At 38.4% G+C, this 19,034-nt stretch overlaps 1 long non-coding RNA gene across 1 annotated transcript; it reads right to left on the bottom strand.

The window, feature by feature from the left end:
• Nucleotides 1-6,952: 6,952 nt before the first annotated feature.
• LOC112156207 lies at nt 6,953-19,012 on the bottom strand. Its single transcript, XR_002920932.1, has 4 exons — nt 18,935-19,012; nt 9,679-9,768; nt 8,931-9,025; nt 6,953-7,847 (listed from the first exon to the last, which is right to left on the bottom strand). It is a non-coding gene; the product is annotated as an uncharacterized LOC112156207 (long non-coding RNA).
• Nucleotides 19,013-19,034: the final 22 nt, after the last annotated feature.

Raw genomic sequence — 19,034 nt, 5'->3', positions numbered from 1 at the left:
TTGTTGCGCCATAAAGGAATTCAATCCATCTCCACTTCTTTTTTGTCAATTCATGCAGCAGTGCCCCTCCACCTTGGTCGGGCAAACAAATCTTCCCCCTGTGTGGTACTTGAAATGGCATTTCACTGTCACAGAATCTGAGACTCTGACATGGAACAACAGCAGTAATTATTAGACAAAGCTGCGTGTGGGCTTGTGTTTGTCTTTTTCCCAGGATTCTGTTCTTCAGGGAAACTGGATTTTAAACGTTTGTCTGGAAAACGTTTATCCGAGTAGCTTCTTTGTGCGTGAAGAACAAAATCCCGTACTAATTGATAGAAAGCCAGAGTATCTTCACATAGTGGTGGTCAAAGTTGCTGTGTGTCGACAGCTCTTGATGGCTGGACACTCAATGATGGCGAGCAGCCACCAGCAGTCCAGGATTACAAATATTGCACCATTAAGGAAAAGCCGTTTGAAGCAGGACAGTGAAATGAAGTAATTCAAGCAAAACGGTGACAATCTCAAGACGGATTTCTTGATACAAATTAGACGGTGACATCGTAAAGTAACTGAGTAAACATCTTTAGTATTTTCACAAAAAGTTAAGCATCTTTCTTCACCAACTGTTTAACACTAAACCAGTTCACCCTCTTGAATTTTGCACTTTTTTGTGTGTTTTGTTGTTTGCTGATTGGCTGTTGACCTTTTTAATCAATCTCTTCAGTTTAGAATGCATTCAGTTTGATAAATCTATAAATCTTCTATCGTGAGCAGATCTTTGTTTTCATTCTATTAACTGAACCTACTTTTCTATTATTTTTTTTAATTTTGATCGTCTAAACAAGAGAGAAACGAGGAAAAATCTTCATTTCTGTGTAAGAAAAGTGTATAAAGTGTGTAGTGAGGAGTTTTACAGCCTTAAAACATCTATAATCCTAATTTAGAATGTAACTCCTGTGACTAATGACACACAAATGTGTCTGACCTCCAAACCTCATAGTGATAAAAGACAAACATGACATCATTTCTGTCTCAATTGGCACAAAACATTCAACTTGAGTGCACAAGACAAAACTAACACTTCTTCTGTCCAACTACACACTTTCGATGATCAAAAACAAACAAATAAATATCCAACTAAGTAATCTTTCATTGTTTACAAGTTTCATCTAATTTTGGGTTTCCCTTAAACTCAAAGTGTTGAAATTCTCCTACGTCAGTTTGCACACAGTGAACTCAGCCTGAGGCTAGAGGGAAAAGCCACGCTGACTGACCATATTTACTTCACGTCAGAGAGGCCGTCATTCACAGCTTGAAGGATGTTTCCATTCATTCCTGTTCATTTAAAGCCCAATACAATTATTTAGTACACAAAACTAAACAAAAAGATGATTTTTACTCTTGGAACCACTTTGATTAAAAAAAATCATGCTTTTTTATATTTTAACATTAGCATTTTTCTGATAATTGAGGTAATTTATAAGGCAAATGAAACTTAAAATAGCTTTTAAGAGTATCAGGATCAGACAAAAAGTAGACTTGTGACGTAGAAAACACGCTTGGAGGACCACAAGCTCCCTACTTTGTTAGATTTTGATGCTTCCACTTGTAGGTGAATAGATCCATGAACGTCTTTGTTTTCCTCGTCTGAGCTGGAATGTGGATCTTTAAAACTGTATGGTAGGTATTTGTTGAAAACGTTAGGTTGGGGGTGTGAGGGGCTGTAAGTGTCACAAACGGGCAGACAGTTGGTTCCACGTCCAGCAGGAACGAAGCACAGCTAAAAGTCCACAAAGCTAAAGACAGGAGTCACGACATTAGATCATCCAAGAAGACTAGTCAAGGTCCAGGTGAGGGTCAGGGGAGGCAGCAAAAAATCCGAGATAACGCAGTGTCAGAAACAGAAGATACAGACGCTCGGTGATGCAGGCAGGGTGGCACAAACAATACTTCGCACTGATTGAGACACTGTGGTGCACAATCTCACTTGGAAAATCAAGGGCCTGCAACCCTCGGGACGTGGTACCAGACCCAGCACCGGACGCGAACTGGGCCCGGAGGTGGTACAAAGCATCAGACTCAAACCAGAACCGGGTTAGAGTACCAGTGCCCTCCGTGTCCTGGCACTGGGCCGATTCCAGTTCGCGGCCTGGAGGTTGGAGACCCATGATTGCCCTTCCAACAGAATGTTTTCATACGCTGATGATACTGTCATTTATGCACTTTGGTAGAAACACATTTCACTGACGCTATGGGTCATGACTCATGTTCCACAATGGTTGGATCAGTCAAGCTTAAAACTCAATGTAAATAAGACAGATGCAATGTTTTTCTCTAAATCAAACTGTATAAATGCACAGGCAGATGTTTTTGTTGCTGGGAAAAAAATAGAAGTTGTCTCAGAATTTAAATATCTTGGGGTTTTATTAGACAGAAAATGACATTTAAACCACAAATCAAAAGAGTAATCGTGTTAAATTTAATCTGTCAAAATTCAGATTCACAACCTCTTCACAGACCAACAAAGCAGCATTAAAACCCTTAGAGTCACTGTAAAAGCAAACAATTAAAATACTGGATAAGAAACTTTTACGGTCTTATAATTGTATTTTTAATGTATATCTTTTTTATTGAGAGAGAGAGATCCAGAGCATTTAATCAACTGGCCAATGCGCCACTAAAAAAATGCAAACATCCAAATAAAGCTCTTCCTGCTCAAGCGTAAAAAATGGCATAATTATAATTAAAAGACCACCAAGAACTATTTAAAAAAATATCAAAACTTGCATTTAAACATTAATAAATCAAGGCATTTCTTTCATTTTGTTAAATTATATCTAAACATCCTACTCACCTAAAGTTCTATTTACTTAAATACTAACAAACTAACCAACTGTTTGTTTTTGTCAGATGAAAAGAAACACAAAAATCAAAAAATTATCAACAATTTGAAAGATTTGGCGTCACCTCCTCAAGAATTCAGAGAAATGTGAGACTTTTCCTCCATTTAAGGTCCTAAAAGAGGAGTCGCCTTGGTGGAGCGATCATCCGAGTTCTGTCTGGTTAAACATTATCTCACCAAAACTGCTGATCTAGTCATGTGTAAAACCTAGCTGGTGATCCAGAGGTCAAATACCCGACAGACGCTTCAGTTATGTGTGTCACTTTGACCATATTTGTGTGAAAATGTACATTCTTCTACTGTACATAAATAAGACTGTACCATTGAGAGACTAAAATAGTATTTAGAAGGGGATTGTCACAGGGCATGACTTTCTGCTGAGTGGAGGGTGGGGAGGAAATGAGCCAGGAGAGGGGGATTTTTCTTTTTTTTTTCCTTTTTTACCCTCTGGGCTGGATTCAACTGCAGCTTTCTCCAGAATCAAACAGCCGTCTTGTTCTATTAATAGCTCCTGGAAGACGGCGTGTCTCTTTAAAGGCTGACGAATGGCTCCTTTGATACGACACGGGGAGAAAACGCAGAGCGCTGCCACCGTTTTCATCAGCGGCCTCCGCAGCGGCGCTGCTGCTGATGACGCGCAGCCCTCAAAAGGGTTTACAGACGCAGCTATAAAAGCACAAACATGGCTGTTAGTCAGGCACATGTGCGTAAGAAAGAGCGGGCCCCCTCACTGGACTCATTCTACAAAAAGCTGGGTTGAAAAAAAAAAGCGGTGAGAAGACCAGAGAATCTGACGTCACACAATTGTTCTTGTTGTCCTTGAAACAAGACGAATCATGCAATCTGTTCATTTATATTTCCGTTTTCAAAGTTTATCTAATATGGAGTTTTGAGAACTTTACTATTTGAAGATAAAATCCACATTTTTCATGGATGAATCTAAAGGAGATGTCTCACTGGGATGATTCTTCCATCCTAGTTTCTGTTCTTAGGCAGCTGTGAAAGCTGTCCAAAAACGAGGTTCTCTTTCACAAAGATCCTTCTTCTTTCTCTTCTTTTTAAATGTTATTTTTTTATTGGATTTTTTGTAAAAAAAAAACACAAAACCCTGCTTTTTGGGTTTCAAAACTCAAAATTAAAATTTCAAAACATATTTTTCAGTTTCAAATCTTTTTTTTCGTCACGAATCTGAAAGTTTCAGTTACAAAACTTTTGGCCTGTTGTGCCGCGTTGGGGCGGGGCTAACAAGAGAACCAATCAAAATCCATGAGGGTGGTAACTTCAGATCCGATGCATTCACCGACTCTGATAACTGTAATAATTACGATCAGAAAATGCCTGTTTAGTCTGCCCTATCATGGTCTGAAGTTGTCCCATGACGGGGGTAAAAAGCAGAGTTTTATGGTGAATAAACCACGCGTCCAAAACTCTGTTCTAGCCCCTTCAAAGCGCCATTTTATCAAGTTAAATATAGGGGTTCTCTGGCTGCAGTCAGCCTAACAATAGAACAGAACAAAAAAGCCCGCGGGCCCCCATGCTCCAGAGAATACACAGACAACAAAAACAGACGATCAATACCTTTATATAGGGATGGTACCACAGTTTTACTTCGGTTTATGTGGTGAGTCCAGTTTACCTCAATATTTGGTTGATTTGATTGATGCTAGCCTTAAAGAGAAGGTCGATATCTCCATATCATTAATGTTCTTGATGATCCAGTCCTGTTGTGTTGGGCAATCTTAGCACAACCATTTCCGAGTTACGGCTTTTCTTGCCCCCACTAGCAGTATCAACGAGAGGTATTTTTTAAAATCTTTGTAGGGTTTGAGGTAAGTTTCCCAGATAAATCACAGTAAAGTCATTCAGTGAGTCCAATACAGATATAATATTATTTTTTCTCCTCCTTTCTTTTGAGCGACTCCATAAATCCAAATATTATTCCTTCAGAAGCGACTTTACAATTCCACAATTTTATTGCCCATTTTCATGCTTTTTTTTCACCACCATCAAATCGCCAAGTGCTTGTTGAAGTCTTGTTGACTTGTTGAAGTCCTTCAGGTTTTTTTAGAGTGAGGTTAGCACTTGTAAGCAGAACCGTTTGTTTGGGGCTAACAGCTGCGTATTCTGTTAGCATTGGATTTTGTTCGTAATTAGCCTCATTTTTGCAGTTTTGTTGCTTTTTTTTACTGTATTTTACTGACTCCTTCGCGGTTTGCCACCGGACATACTCAGTTTGAAAATGTTTTAGCTTTGATCTTGTCATTAGGAGGCCTTTTCTCTCTGCCAAACAATCAGAGTTCACCTTTATGCGTCCATCTTGTTTCTTTTTCAAGTAAACTTCCCAACAGTTAACCCAAACATCCACTCTTCATCCGATTTCTTTAGTTATCAGGCTTCACAAGTACCCGTGTTAACATCCTTTATTTGAAGATGGGAAATCCGATCAACAAATGCAGATTTCTACCTCCATCTATCCATTTTCTGTTCCTGTTTGGGTCCACAGGGTTGCTGGAGCCTATCCAGCTGCTGATAGGTGAAGGTACCAAACACACTTGGACAGTTTGGCGGCCCATGCAAGGCAAATTTCTCCCTTTAAAAGGGATGTTTCCCATTTATTTCATAGTTTCACTGGTGTAGAGAACACTGAGGCCAAGAGTATCTATGTTTTAGCTTCTACGCTAGCAATGCTACGACTGGCTGTGCCACGTTCATCAGGAACAGAACCTTTGAAGTTCCTGGAGGCTTGATCCTTTGTCTTAATGTGTGATCTCTGAAACAAAAGTCTGTGTATGAAAGGGAAAAATATGAAGGTAGTATTGACATTTAAAGAGGTTTTAAAGCGTTATCAACACCTGTTTGAAAATGATTCCAATGCTGAGTGTAATAGTGATGCATCAAAATGCTGGAGAAATTAAAATCTCCACAACATTTTAAAATAAAGTTGAGTCTCCTGACATGTCTTCATCAGAATCTGCAATCCTTTAATAACACCGGTTCTAAACTTTTACGATCCGTCCTGACCTGAGAAACTAATGTACCATTTCCAGAGCACACTTTGATTTATTGCATCATTTCACGGTAGAATCCACATTTACTGTTACACCCCACCCCCACCCCTCGGAGACATATATGGAGTCCATTACTATAAATGTGTCTGTGCTTGGCAGCTCATAAATTACACTTAAATCTGTTTGAATTTTGCTATGTAATAATATGATTTATTTCGTGGAGGGTTCAAAGTAAAACCAGAGACCTTCTGGAAATGAAGAGGCTTGAACCGTTTTGTTTGAAGACCCACTTGGATAAAAATAGTGTTTTTTTTTAGATTTTAACATGTTCTTGTTGCATGTTTCACATGATGGAGAAAATTAATTTCAAAATTGCATTTCGGAGTATTTCTTTATCGAAATTGTTGTGACTCAGGAACGGAGAGGGGAAGTGGGGGTGGGGTTGCCAATAGTCCCGCCCACAACTCAGAGGCAAATTTCTAATGCCGCTCTGCAGAAACTATGTCAGAGAAAACAACACAGGTTTTTAAAAATTGTAGATAACATTTGCATAATCATAATTAAAATAGAACTGGGAACGCTTTTACAATGGATGAAAAGACGTTTTTTTGTGTTGGAAATTATGGAAAAACTAATGACTGCACCGAGGAACTTCTGAACAAGTTGATGGCAGTCTTAGCAGGTAGAAAAGTTCTAAATAATGTTTACATTTTATTTTGTTCAAGTTTGTTCAGGTTTAAGGGTACGATAAAGTTGGCATTCATAAAGAAATCGTTATTTCTAGAGCTAAAACTTATAATTATAAAAAATAGAAAAGGGATTTTTTTCTAGTCAGATGTGGAGTTGCTTTAATACCCCAATCAGCACAAATGTCAGAACATTTTTGGATTTCATGAGAGTTTATGAAGTGACTTATTCATAAACCGGATTTGCTGTCTTTGTGCCAAGATGTGAAGCCGCCACAGGAAGAGGTTCCATCGCTCGTTTCTAAGAATGCCAATTAACACCTGTGTTTTTCCAGAGATTCTGTCTGTGCTGCTAAATATTTCCAAAATTCAAATATAGCTCTCACGTCACGTCACCTTTATTAATAAGCAATGAAAATCTCACGTTGCGTAACTGAAACAGAAATAAAATGATTTTTTACACTTTAGCTGGAAAGAGCACTTTGGAAAATCTCTGCAGCCAAGAGCTGCTAGCGTCACTGAACGCAGCAGAGGGTTCGTAAAAGAAAGGTCAAGAAGATTTTTTTTGGAATCCGTTAACACCCTGCTGTGACCTCTTTAACTAGCTTGAAAAACAAACCTGAAGTCTGCACAGACTGTTCATGAAGGGACTGTGAAGTTTGTCTTTAAATCGGGACAAAGTGAAGCTTTGTGTTCCACTCTTACAAGTTAGTTTGCGCTCAAAACTATAGGAAATAAAATAAAAATCTGAAATATAAGTCAATCCTAGATGCTTTTCCGTGCATGCAAACACAAAAACGACGACTTTATCTTTAAAAATCTCATTTGTTTGTCTTTTTCTTTTGGTTTTGTCTTTTCTGCTGGTTTCTACTTCAAGTCCCTGCAGGAACCCACCTCCTTCCTGTTTAGTCTGGGATCTGATTGGCTCCTGAGCTTGACAGAATTAGAACAACAAAGCCGTCAACACAAAATTTGTCAATTTACGAAGAAAAACATCTCCAGGAGCCTCAAAGTGGAAGCAGTCAAAGCTGCCGAACCCTTCCACCCTTCCTCCTCCGTGAATTCCCTTTTATGGAATGATTTTGCTTTCAAAACAAGCAGCTCTATTATCTTAATGCAGCTCCACCAAAGTAGAGCATTTCTGATGAGAACACAATAGTGGTGTGATAAGAGTGATTCAAATTTCAATTCCAAAAACTCCAACATTTAGAAAAAATCCCCAAGAAGAGGTTCTCTTCTGCTTGGTGTGCTCATCCCACTGTTTTCACCCTAAGACGGGAAAAAAAGAGGAAATTAGATCATTGTGCGGCTGATGCAACCCTTAAGTAAAGATAACTGTGTCATTCCCACTAAAAGGCCTTATAAGGGCATCAGCTGGTCGTGTGTTGGAGCAGACAGTGACCAGGTGCTGCTTTTTCTTATGTGTTTTTCTTGTTTGTCTCCCAGCTTGTCTGTCATAACTTCCCACAGACGCTCTGTGTCATGTAATCTGCATGAAGGTCACTCAGCCACTCGATCGGCATGAACCAGCGAGCCAAGCGGGAAATAAATGTAAACAATAGCTCTGCAGATTGATTTTCGGGAACAGATAAATAGCTGGATAATTTCCCGACACCATCCCTGCTCAGTGTCAGCTAAATACAGTAGGAAAAGAGGAGATTTAGCTTGGCAAACACGATCCTATCAGTCTTCGTTGGGCATTCACTCAGTTTGAAATCTGGTTTATAGCCCATATGTGAGGTTCTATTCCCAGTGATAATAGATCTGTAAACTTTTCTTTCAGATTCCCGGTGTGTGCACGACAAAAAAAAGGTACATTTCCTGTTAAGACCCAGGTTAGCGCACGGCGTGTACTTTACACACAACAACAGCTGACGTATGGACCTGTTACAACGGCAAACACATTTAATGGAAAGCATAAACAGCATTGTCGCAAGCAGGTAAACACGTGCTGGCAGAGATCTGATTAAATAACTGGGAAAAAAAAATCTTTGTTCCCGCTTCTTTGACTGAAATGTCATTAAAGTTTCCCCAGCCTGATAGCACTGATCGTCTTTTAATGGGATAAAGATCAGGAGTCGGAAGCTAACAGTTAGCTGATGCATTCTCATAGACCGTATCTATAGGATGGATGAAGCTGCTTTCAGAGACCGTTTTATTTACGAGAAAATACTGTCACTCATCATGAAGTCAATAGTTGCATAATTAGATAGGTACGAGGCTGGAAGATGTTAGTTTAATTGACATACCTGCATGCTGTGTTGACCAATACATGTTTTATGTGGCATTGATGAAAGAGTTTGCACTTTTTTTTATTTTATGCATGTGTTTTATTGTTAACAGTTAACTTACCGTCCAAAACATCCTCTATTATCCACACAATTTTTTTCTACATCAGGACATCTAAAAAATCTCCTCCTCTTGCACGGGTCCAGGTGTTTGACAATCTGAGGACATGGATAAAAGATCAACCGTAGAGGTGCTTGGGAGAGACTCTTACTTTGAGGCTTCCACCGGGTCCAGATCCAACGTTGCAGTGTTGTTTTCATGCTTTCTTGCGTAGTAAAAGTACTAAAAGTGCTTTGTCTGCCTTATTATTTGTTACAGTCCAAATTGTAACAAATTGGGGGCTCATCCGGGAGTTGAACCCTCTCACGCCCTAAGCGAGAAACCTACCCCTAGACCTTTGTAAAGCTTCCAGGAAAACAGAATTGGGATGCCTACTGATGGCTGTATTTTATTTATTTTTTTTTAATTGTTAAGCATCCCTCTATGCATTTGCATGGGTCAATTGGCTGGTTAGCCCACATCAACAAGGCTATGGTCCCAATTCAAAGCGATATTTTCAATTGGCAAACATAATGATTTAAATACCACCCCTCCGATTTGTCTCAAAGTTAAATATCTAAAAACAAAAATAAAGTTCATAGAAAATTATTACCTGCAACCTAGTTTGGCAAGTAAAAAAGTTGGCCTTAGACAAACAAGTATACGTTTCTGGAATCAAACTGCGAGGATGTTTATGTCTATTTTAAAGTTTGGGCATTTCCCATTGGAGCGAACAGGAGTTTGTTTGTTTTGTTAGCCTGCAGTTACTTACCTTTCAAACATCCTTCAAACCAGACGATCTAGTACAGGTTGGCCCTTGGATACAAGTCAACTTGAACTGTCTTTGAAGTTGTGGGCTCTACTGTAAACGGATGGAGATGATAAAAGCTTGATTCAGTTACATAGCTTTATTTAAACAATGACATTTCTTAGTGCTTAAATTAATTATATAATTGTGGTACAGTACAGTGGAGTAGCGGTTAGTGCTCTCGCCTCACAGCAAGACGTTAAATTCCAACTTGGACATTTCTGTGGGGAGTTTGCATGTTTTCCACAAGTTTCTCTGGGAACTCCAGTTCCCTCCCACTGTCCAAAAACATGCTTCATGGGTTAATTAATCATCTCAAATTGCCTCTAGGTCTGTGGGTGTCTGGCTCTAAAACAGCCTTGTGACCTGTCCAGGGTGTACCCTGCCTTCCAACGGTAGCTGGGTTGGCTACGGCAACCACATGACCCCAAAAAGGACTGAGCAAGTTCTGAAGATGGATGGAATAGTGGTACAGAAAAATGTGCATGAGATGGGTATAAACTTTTGGCTTTTAAAGTCTGGGTTGATGACATCTTGCCTGCATGGGATTAGCTCAAACCATAAATGAATAAACCCCAGAGAGGCTGATGGTGGTTAAGGGACAGACCAAGCAAAGTATCATTCTGCGTACAGAACCGGGTGACGGAATATACACACTGGAATGTAGATAAACTAACATCCTTAAATTTGAAAATAAGACGATGGTTGGCTGAGGAGCAAAAGGCGGGTAGCTAGCAATGAAGGTGTAATGCTGAGTAGCTTGTAGAGTTAAATAACAACAACCTAAAATTCCTGGAATTGACATACAGTAGATCTTCCATATTGAAACCATTCTAAGGTTTCTCAAAGTAAATAGTTATATCAATTGTCTCTACAACAATCCTCAATATTCGTCGCCCCAAGTGACAATCTTTACCTTTTGCATAATCATAGTTTAGTCCTGTTTGTCAAAGATCCATTCACTTTCTCAAAGACTTAGCTTGAATTTAAGGATATTAATTTATCCTTTTTTCAATTTCTTGTATTGTTGTGTTATTCAGAATTATAAAAACTGGACAGCTCCCCAGAGAATAAGGTGAGAAATTTCGAGACATTTTTCTGTATCAATCACAAGAATGCAAATAGGATTTAAGGACCATTATTTACATATCAAATGAATGGAAATCAACGCATTGCCATTCTGTTGGATGTTGTTATGTACAGGTTTTTGTTTGAGATTGTGTAAGGTGTAACTGGACTTAATCAAGACCAATCCGTATGTAGCAGTACAGGTTGAACCGCCTGACGCCAAAAAAAAAAAAAAACTCCGCCCAGACCCTAAACTGGAGACTATATAAGAAGTTCTGTGAGGAGCAATCAGCCACAGTTCCTGAACTACAGACACAATAAAAACTTCCTGTAGTTTAAATGAGCTATAAAAAGGTTCTTGCAGCCTGGTGATTCCCAGCTTTTTTAATGGAGTGCTATCAATGTCTAATAGTAATAACATTTGTTTTCCATTATTTTTACATCCACTTTCACAGCAACAACAGTCATAACTTTTTGATATGTGTTCCTGTTGTTAAGGGAAAAAAGCCTGAAAATCCCTTAAAATTTCAAAATATTTCTCCTTGTTCTGTCTCAACAAAGAAAAACCCACTCTGATGCAAGAGTTTGACCTTTTCAATAAGTGGCTGCCTCCACTGTGTTTACTCAGCAAACACCCTGCTGTCCTCACAGACCTCTACCCGCAAACAATTGGCGGTCTGTGAATCAGATTCACAATGATTTTGTCTTACCATAACACTCTCCTGCCTGAGATATGCACATCACATATCAGAAATGGCAAACTCTCTCACACACACAAAAAATCACATAAGCTACTGTAGCAACATCCTGAGGAAATCGCCTCTCCCTCAAAGTCTTGTGGTAACAAGCATCAAAGCCTGGACTGCAGCCAACACCTAAGATATTTTCAGTTTATACTGGACTTTGAGTGGCTTTACAATAGAAGTTAAGATGCTGCATTCTTTGAAAAAAATGACGTGGGGTTTTATTTTATTAGAGTTTTAATACTAAAACCCTCATTTCTTATCTCTTTTTGTGGCTTCTTCTTTTGGATTTTGTTTCTCAGACCTAATTCTTTTGAAATTCCTCAATACAAAATAAAGCTCTGTTTCTAGCAGAGACACACAGAAGAACAAAGGCAGCTTTCCAGTTCTTGACTGTTAACTCTATAACTCTGGATACACCAAAATAGCACTCTCTTTGACCTACCGTAAAATTTTTGCCATCAACGTAAATCGGTTGATTCTGACATGGAGAAAAGCAGCTTTGCGTTGTTGTGCAACAGTAAAGTTTTGCATTTCTCTGCAACAGAATTAGCTGATTTACGTTAGTAGCGTTAAAAAAAAACGTCACTACCGTAAAGTGTTGCATATCAGCATAAGGATGCTTTTCTCCGTTTAAGAATTACATTGTAAAAATGGGTGAAGAATTACGGTAGTCCAAAAAATGTCAAGCTTTTAAAGGGTTAATTGGGGACAAAGCCCTAAAAACAGGTGGAGAGATCTTTCTCTAAAACTCTGATGTTATGTTTTGTTCCTCTTATTTCCTAACTGTTCATTGGAACAATAATCTTCCTCTTTCCGGTGTTCCACAAGGTTTGATTCCCGGCTCAAGTCTCTTCTCAAACACATGTCTAGGCTCCAAAGACTCACATTCCTTTTTTTCTTGGTAAATCTCTATGCTCTTCCTGTTTTTTCCCAAAAGTTGATATAGGAGAGGAATCCCACATTTCTGTCTAACACATTCTTGAAGCCACTCTCCTTGAAAACTTAAGCACACCTTTACTTGGGTCTTCGGTGGTCATTTCAAAAAAATGTACAAAACATCAGGGGGTCGTCATTTACAACCATCAACTTTTACAGGAAACATATCATTCGCCTCCAGACCCTTATCTTTTGATTACGTATTCCAACCTCTAGCTTCTGTGCAGCTGCATGTTGGATTTTTAACAGACTTACTTTATTCTTTCTGCTTACAACTCACCCCTTTCAATAAATAAAAACACATCTACAAAACAACTACATTTAAAACCAAATCTTTCTTTTTCACAGACACCATCATGCTGACAAGGCCTTAAAAACAAAACAAACTTTTAAGAGTGACACACCTCTCCTGTTTTAGTACAGCCTGCAGCTTTGGGTTGGTTCATTCTGGGATTCAAACTTGTCAGGCAGGACACTTGTCATACCATACATGGCCAAAAAAGAAACCGCCCCACCATGTTTTCTGCGTTAGAGAGAACAAACGATGGAGAGGGAGTAAAGTCATCATTCATGCTTTCATAACTCCACCAACTTAATGCGGCTCCACATCAATAAATAACACATGACGGTACATATTGGTAGCATGTGAGTGCTAAATCTGCAAAAACTTGTCTGTATTTAAATCGTACATGTACCTCATATTAAAGGGACTTCTGTTCTTGTTTTGACCCCACTTTTATTGTGAAATATGGCGCTGGTGTGGGGGCAGACAGGGGATGCTGGTCAAAATAAACACCATGACACAGGTAACATGATCCCATCTGAACTAGACTCAGAGGTAAATGTATCATTTCCAGAACATTCAATTCAGATTCTAATAATATAGATTCTAATAAACATAAAAAGGAAACTTTGACAAAATGAAGATTGTGTTAAAATCTGTTTTTGTGGGTGAATAGGAAAGCAACGTTTTAAAGTGTCTAGCATCACAGTATGCAACAAATATTGTGTTAATGTCACATGGACAGCCTTTGTTGATAGTTTGTAGCAGAATGAAGGCAGTCAGGGGTGAGTTGTTCTGTTTTTATAAGCAAACAACAGTAATTCTGGTTGGCTGAAGTGGGTCAACGTTTCACAATAGCCCGCTATTTGTGCGTTGATAACACATAGAGGCACTTTTATGTGGGTTCATAAAGATAAATACTTTTTTGACAATAATCATATTTGTATACATTGTTTATTTAATAAATCCAAATATTTAGCTATATGTGCATAAAGTCTAACATAGCAAGTGCCTTCATTTTCTTCTCCTACGGTTTGTGAATGTCCTTCAACCAGTTTTGGTTTCTTTGTCATTACAATTTGTCTTCCAGTGAATCTCTGTTTGAGTGTGACTCACTGCACCATTTTGAGTCTCTTTATGGTTATATTGATCTGGGGTCATTTTGTGTTCCTCAGTTTATCCTTTTTGGTGTGCTGTAATTTTGAGGAGATAAATGTAACAATACTGTTGTATCTTTCGTCAGAAGTTGCATTACTCTTTGTATCTGTTCATTCATCTGTGGCAGCTCCTCCTCGTCATTACGAAAGTTACATCAATGTGAAAGTTCATAATAACTCTGCACAGCCATCTCTATCTCTCACTAGATTATAAAAAAAGACAGCAGTGTGGAATGTGGCCCTCATTGTTGACTAACCTAAACACAGCAGATACACATCAGTACGGACAAACAAGACTTGATTTAGATCGCCTTCAGAAAAGAGAACTGGCTGTAAAATACTTACACAATGAGGCTCACATGTGGTGTCATTTTTACTTCCCAAAACTTGTGTTTGCTCTGTTTCCAACAATAGAACTGTTACATCCCACTTCTCAAGATATCGAACAAAGAGTACAGCAGAGATCACAACTCTGCAAATACAAACTCCTCTATAAGTTTATTATATGTAAGCCACATTAGGTAATTTTTAACTAATAGTGATGTGATATCTGCTGGTAAATTGGTGTTGATGGAGTGCCAACCATTTACATTAGTCTGTGGATAAAAGTGAATATATTTTGTTATTTTATAATTTAGGCCTGAAATAGAACCCAAACCGGTTTGTTGATTGACATGTGAAATTAAAAACTCCAGCTTTGAAATGTTTTTATGGGTCCTCCTGGTACAATTAATTGCTGGCATCTTCTCAGAAAAGGATTCAAAGAAGACAAAACCAGTAGAAGCTGATTCTTTTAGAGCACACCATGTTGACTTCTGAGCTGAAACACATTCAAAAGCAATAGTAAGCCAACTTTGGCCAGGTAAGTTGTACCTACTAGGTATTTTAATTACACAGCCGAGTAAGTCTCCATCCATTCCAACAAATACAAAAATATCTCAACGTGCAAAACAAATACAATTCATTTACAAATTTTAATAATGCTCACAGAGACATTGCTTTGAAATGACAACTGACTCAATATTCTTATTTTTTTTTTAGTTTCAATAATTCCCAGATTTGTTTGTTTTGCATCTTTGCCTGTTTTCAGAAAAAAACAGGTTTTGGTGACACCTTCACCGAACATGGACTTCTTTTTTCCTTTCGGCTTTTCCCTTCAGGGGTCGCCACAGCGAATCAGTTTCCTCCATCTAACCCTGTCTTCGGCATCCTCCACTCTAACACCAGCCACCTTCATGTCTTTATTCACTTCATCTATAAACCTATGAACTTGCAAATCAAAATTGGCTCCGTATAAAACAGTAATTCCCTTTACTGCGTTCTCCGTCCAGCTGTTTTGCAGACGTTTGTGCTGCTCCCTCATTGCAAACCATCTTCTTAACACCGGAGATCCCACCGGCGATACCTAAATAACAAGCACTCAGTTTCTAACTCTTCAACCGTTCAACCTGAATCAGGTTATTCTGATTTGGAGAAAAGCGGCTTTGCAGTGATTGCACCAATGTGCAACGTATAAAAGTGTTGCATATAGGGACAAAGACGCTTTTGCATATCAACAAGACTGCTTTTCTCTGCTTCAGAATTTACATAAAACGCTGAAGAGTTATGGTAGTAGAAAGAATGTAAAAACTGGAGCTCTGATGTTAAAGGGTTACGCCTCGGTTTCTTCAATTACGGTCTGAATGTGGTACAGTTTGAGTGTGCCTAGTGCAGTTTCACTGAAAGCCCTTCTTAGCTGACCTTTTAAGGTGTGGCAATAATCTGCACCTTAAAACACCAAACCCACAGAAGGGACAACCTCTGCAGTCAACATTGTGTGACTTAGTTTGTTTGTCCTTCTATATAATGCATAAGCCAATCGTTTTGTTAACATTGCACAAATCAAATAAATTGTGTCATAGAAATGTATTTCTTTCATCTACATTTCTCCTCTTGCAGTTTTAGAGATTGCTTGGAAAATGTATTTGGTATTTCTGTCTGTATGCTGCTTTAATTGACTACTCTGAAAACTGCTCCTGTTTCCTGTTTGTCAGTGTGAAAAATGTGGAAAAATTACACCTATAGGCAATGCAGACAAAAATAGACCCATAGTGTCGGACGGAAAGCTGCTTCTGGGCCTCGCGTGTCCAATGGGTCTGCTGTGACTGACTGCAATGGTTTCCATGAAGTGGAACCCACACTGCTGTGTGCCAAAGTGCATCAGGCAGGGCTTTGGAAACATAAAGGGAATCCAACAATTGGTGTATATCTTTCTACAGTTGTTGGTTCTAGAATACCACTTCATTCTGGGGGAAAAAAAAGTTTTTTGGGGGTAAGATAACATGTTCCTAGTATTACAATAAAGCCTTTTCTCTCACCCTTTGTTTCACAGAAACTTCTAAATGTAAAGTGGAAGTGCTGGTGGTTGTACCATCAAGTCAAGTGTTTTGTCGTTTGAATTACAAAATCTTTCTTTTTGGTTTCCTGAAACCCTGCATGCTTTAGTCTGAGACCGGGACTTTTTATTCACAATGACTTGTAATTGCCTCCTGAGAGGGCTGTTAATTGTTTTGCTTTCAGTCACAGAGAGTTCTTGGAACATTAATGAGGGCCAGTTTGTATCTGAAACACTGGGTGTGTCTGCAGAAAATGTCATGTAATCATACAGATGTGTTCGTTTCCCAGGTGTAGACAAAAAAATGTTGACCACCTGCACTGTTTTGGAAGTCTATTGCCTTTGAAAAAGAAAGGTTCAGTGTTGGTGGGATAGTAACCCCAACCGTGGGCATTTTAAAAAGTGTTTTTTGGCATTCAGTACAAACTTTTATAAAAAATAAAAGCGATAAACCAACTACCATATTTTCTGCACTACAGAGCGCACTGGGTAATAAGGCACATCGTCAATGAATGGTCTGCTTTCAAATTTATAACTATAAGGTGCATTAAGCAAGGCAAAAGAGTCAGAGATACCAGTCAGCCAGATTTTATTATCTGTATTCATGGTATCTCTAGAACTAGTATGTATCATGCTACACGTTAGCCAAGTAGGAAAGGTTAGAGTATTTACAATACCAGTATCTCCCAATGTTGTTTGCAACACACACAAAAACAGACTGATACCACTAAAATAAATGTTAATCTGACTACCCTAACTCTCAACATTATTAGTAACACTTTAAAAAAAACAGTCCGACACCACTACAGCTAAGCCACATTAGCATATTCGCAAAATCACTGAACCTTGTTTACAACTAGAAAAAAACTGACCTCTCAAAATTACTTCCACAACAGTGAACGCAACCAGAATTTATCTTTATATAAGGTGCTATACTATATATTACAAGGCATAGTCGGTTTTTGAAAAAAATTAAGGCTTTCAAGCTTGCCTTATAGTACAGAAAATATTTGATCTAAAAGTCAGCATTAACTCTTAAAAGAAAGTGATTTTAATTAAAGAAGTTCTTTCTTTTACTCTAACTTTTCTTTGTTCATTGAGATTTTTTTTCTGGTGTTTTTGCTCAACTCATGGTTCTGTTGACCACAGCAGAACATAAGTGCACTGCTCTCTTTCAACGTGCTCTAGAACAGCAGCTGCACCCCTGTCTGTGCATGGATGCTGAGTCCGTTATGCAGGGCGGCTCCTCTCTGAGACGCTCCATTATGTCACTGAAGCTCCAAGAATAGTTCCAGTGTGCCATGCTCAGCACTGAGGCAACTGTGACGTCCACAACCTAACTGATGTTGGGCAAAAACCCAGGAGAAACAGGGGTCTTACTGTTTTGCAGCTTCAGGCACACCCAGGCAGTGTGCACACACATGTGGAACTCATTTAAGTTTTCCTCTACCACTGTTCAAACTGCAATAGAAGTTTGAACAGTGTGTGACGCAATGCGGTCTTAATGAGAGGTGGTGGGTTTCAGATTTCTCAGCATGGTGTTACACTTATGCCCGAATAAAGGAATGTTAAACCTGCAGCTGCTGGAGAAGCATGGTGGTGTTGGGTTTCTCTGGCATTAAAAGATATCTAATTTATTGCTTGACACAATTCCATTACATAATAATTCATATTCAAACTTACTTTTTAAAGAATTTGCGTTAGGTTATTTAAAAAACAGGAAAACTTTCATTGAAAAAATTACAAAATATTTCTTATTAAAACAGTGGCATTCCATTTTATCCAAAGTTTTGAAAATAAAATAATTTTTGTTTTTAGAGCAAATTTCGTCCACAACTTGTATCCACTTGTATCTTTTTTTTTTTATCACATTTCCTAATAGACCCCATAGAAATTTTTGGAGGTCTTCAAGTATCATAACCCCTAAAAACTTCTATTGTTTTTATAATGTCTGCCAATATGTCTGTAATTTTGACCAGGACAAGAAAATGTGAGACTGGTTGACACTAGCCTAATTGCCTTCAACAATATCTCTCTTAACCTAGAAATTTGCTTACATTTTGTGGTGTTGTAAACAAAAAATGATCGTGTGTCTTAAAAATATCATGCTTTGATGCAAAATAAAATCAAACGTTGAATATATTTAATGGATATCAGTTTTTTTTAACACGAAAATCCAACAAATATATGTGTGGTAGTGTTAGGATTTATTTTAAAGACAAAAACCTTTAAAGTTTGAGAATTTTATTCTTTTTATGCAGTATATCAAGCTCTCCCAAGCAAAAATTTATCTATTTACTAAGTATACTATAATGTCTGGAGCATACTTTAGGTTTTCTACTATTTTAAACTTAAAATGTTTCAATATTCCTAAAAAAGTATTCAGTTAGGCTACATGTAGTGTAGTACGTCTTCTGTAGTCTAGTAAAATTGCTATACCCAAGTATCCTTAATAAAATATTTTTCTAGAGGTTTAGGCCTACTTTTTGCTAGTTAAAGGCGTTTATAAAAAGCTTATCGTCGAGTTTCGCAAAAAAATTTAAAAGCTTTGGGAAAAGTCGGTATCTTCTCAGAGAGGTATGGTGTCTGTTGTAAATCAAAGTATTGCTGCTATTAAGTAAAAGCCGGGTCAGTTATGGTTCCCGCTACCGCCTACCGTAAATCGTTCTTGTGTAAACGTTCGCCTCCCTTTCGAATCAGACCCAGCCTCCCGCCGAAGGGCGCGCGCTCCCTCACCCATCGGGCTCGCGCCTGCG

The sequence above is a fragment of the Oryzias melastigma genome, linkage group LG18, assembly GCF_002922805.2.
Source record: "Oryzias melastigma strain HK-1 linkage group LG18, ASM292280v2, whole genome shotgun sequence".
Taxonomy (NCBI): domain Eukaryota; kingdom Metazoa; phylum Chordata; class Actinopteri; order Beloniformes; family Adrianichthyidae; genus Oryzias; species Oryzias melastigma.
This window is presented reverse-complemented; position numbering and strand designations above follow the sequence as displayed.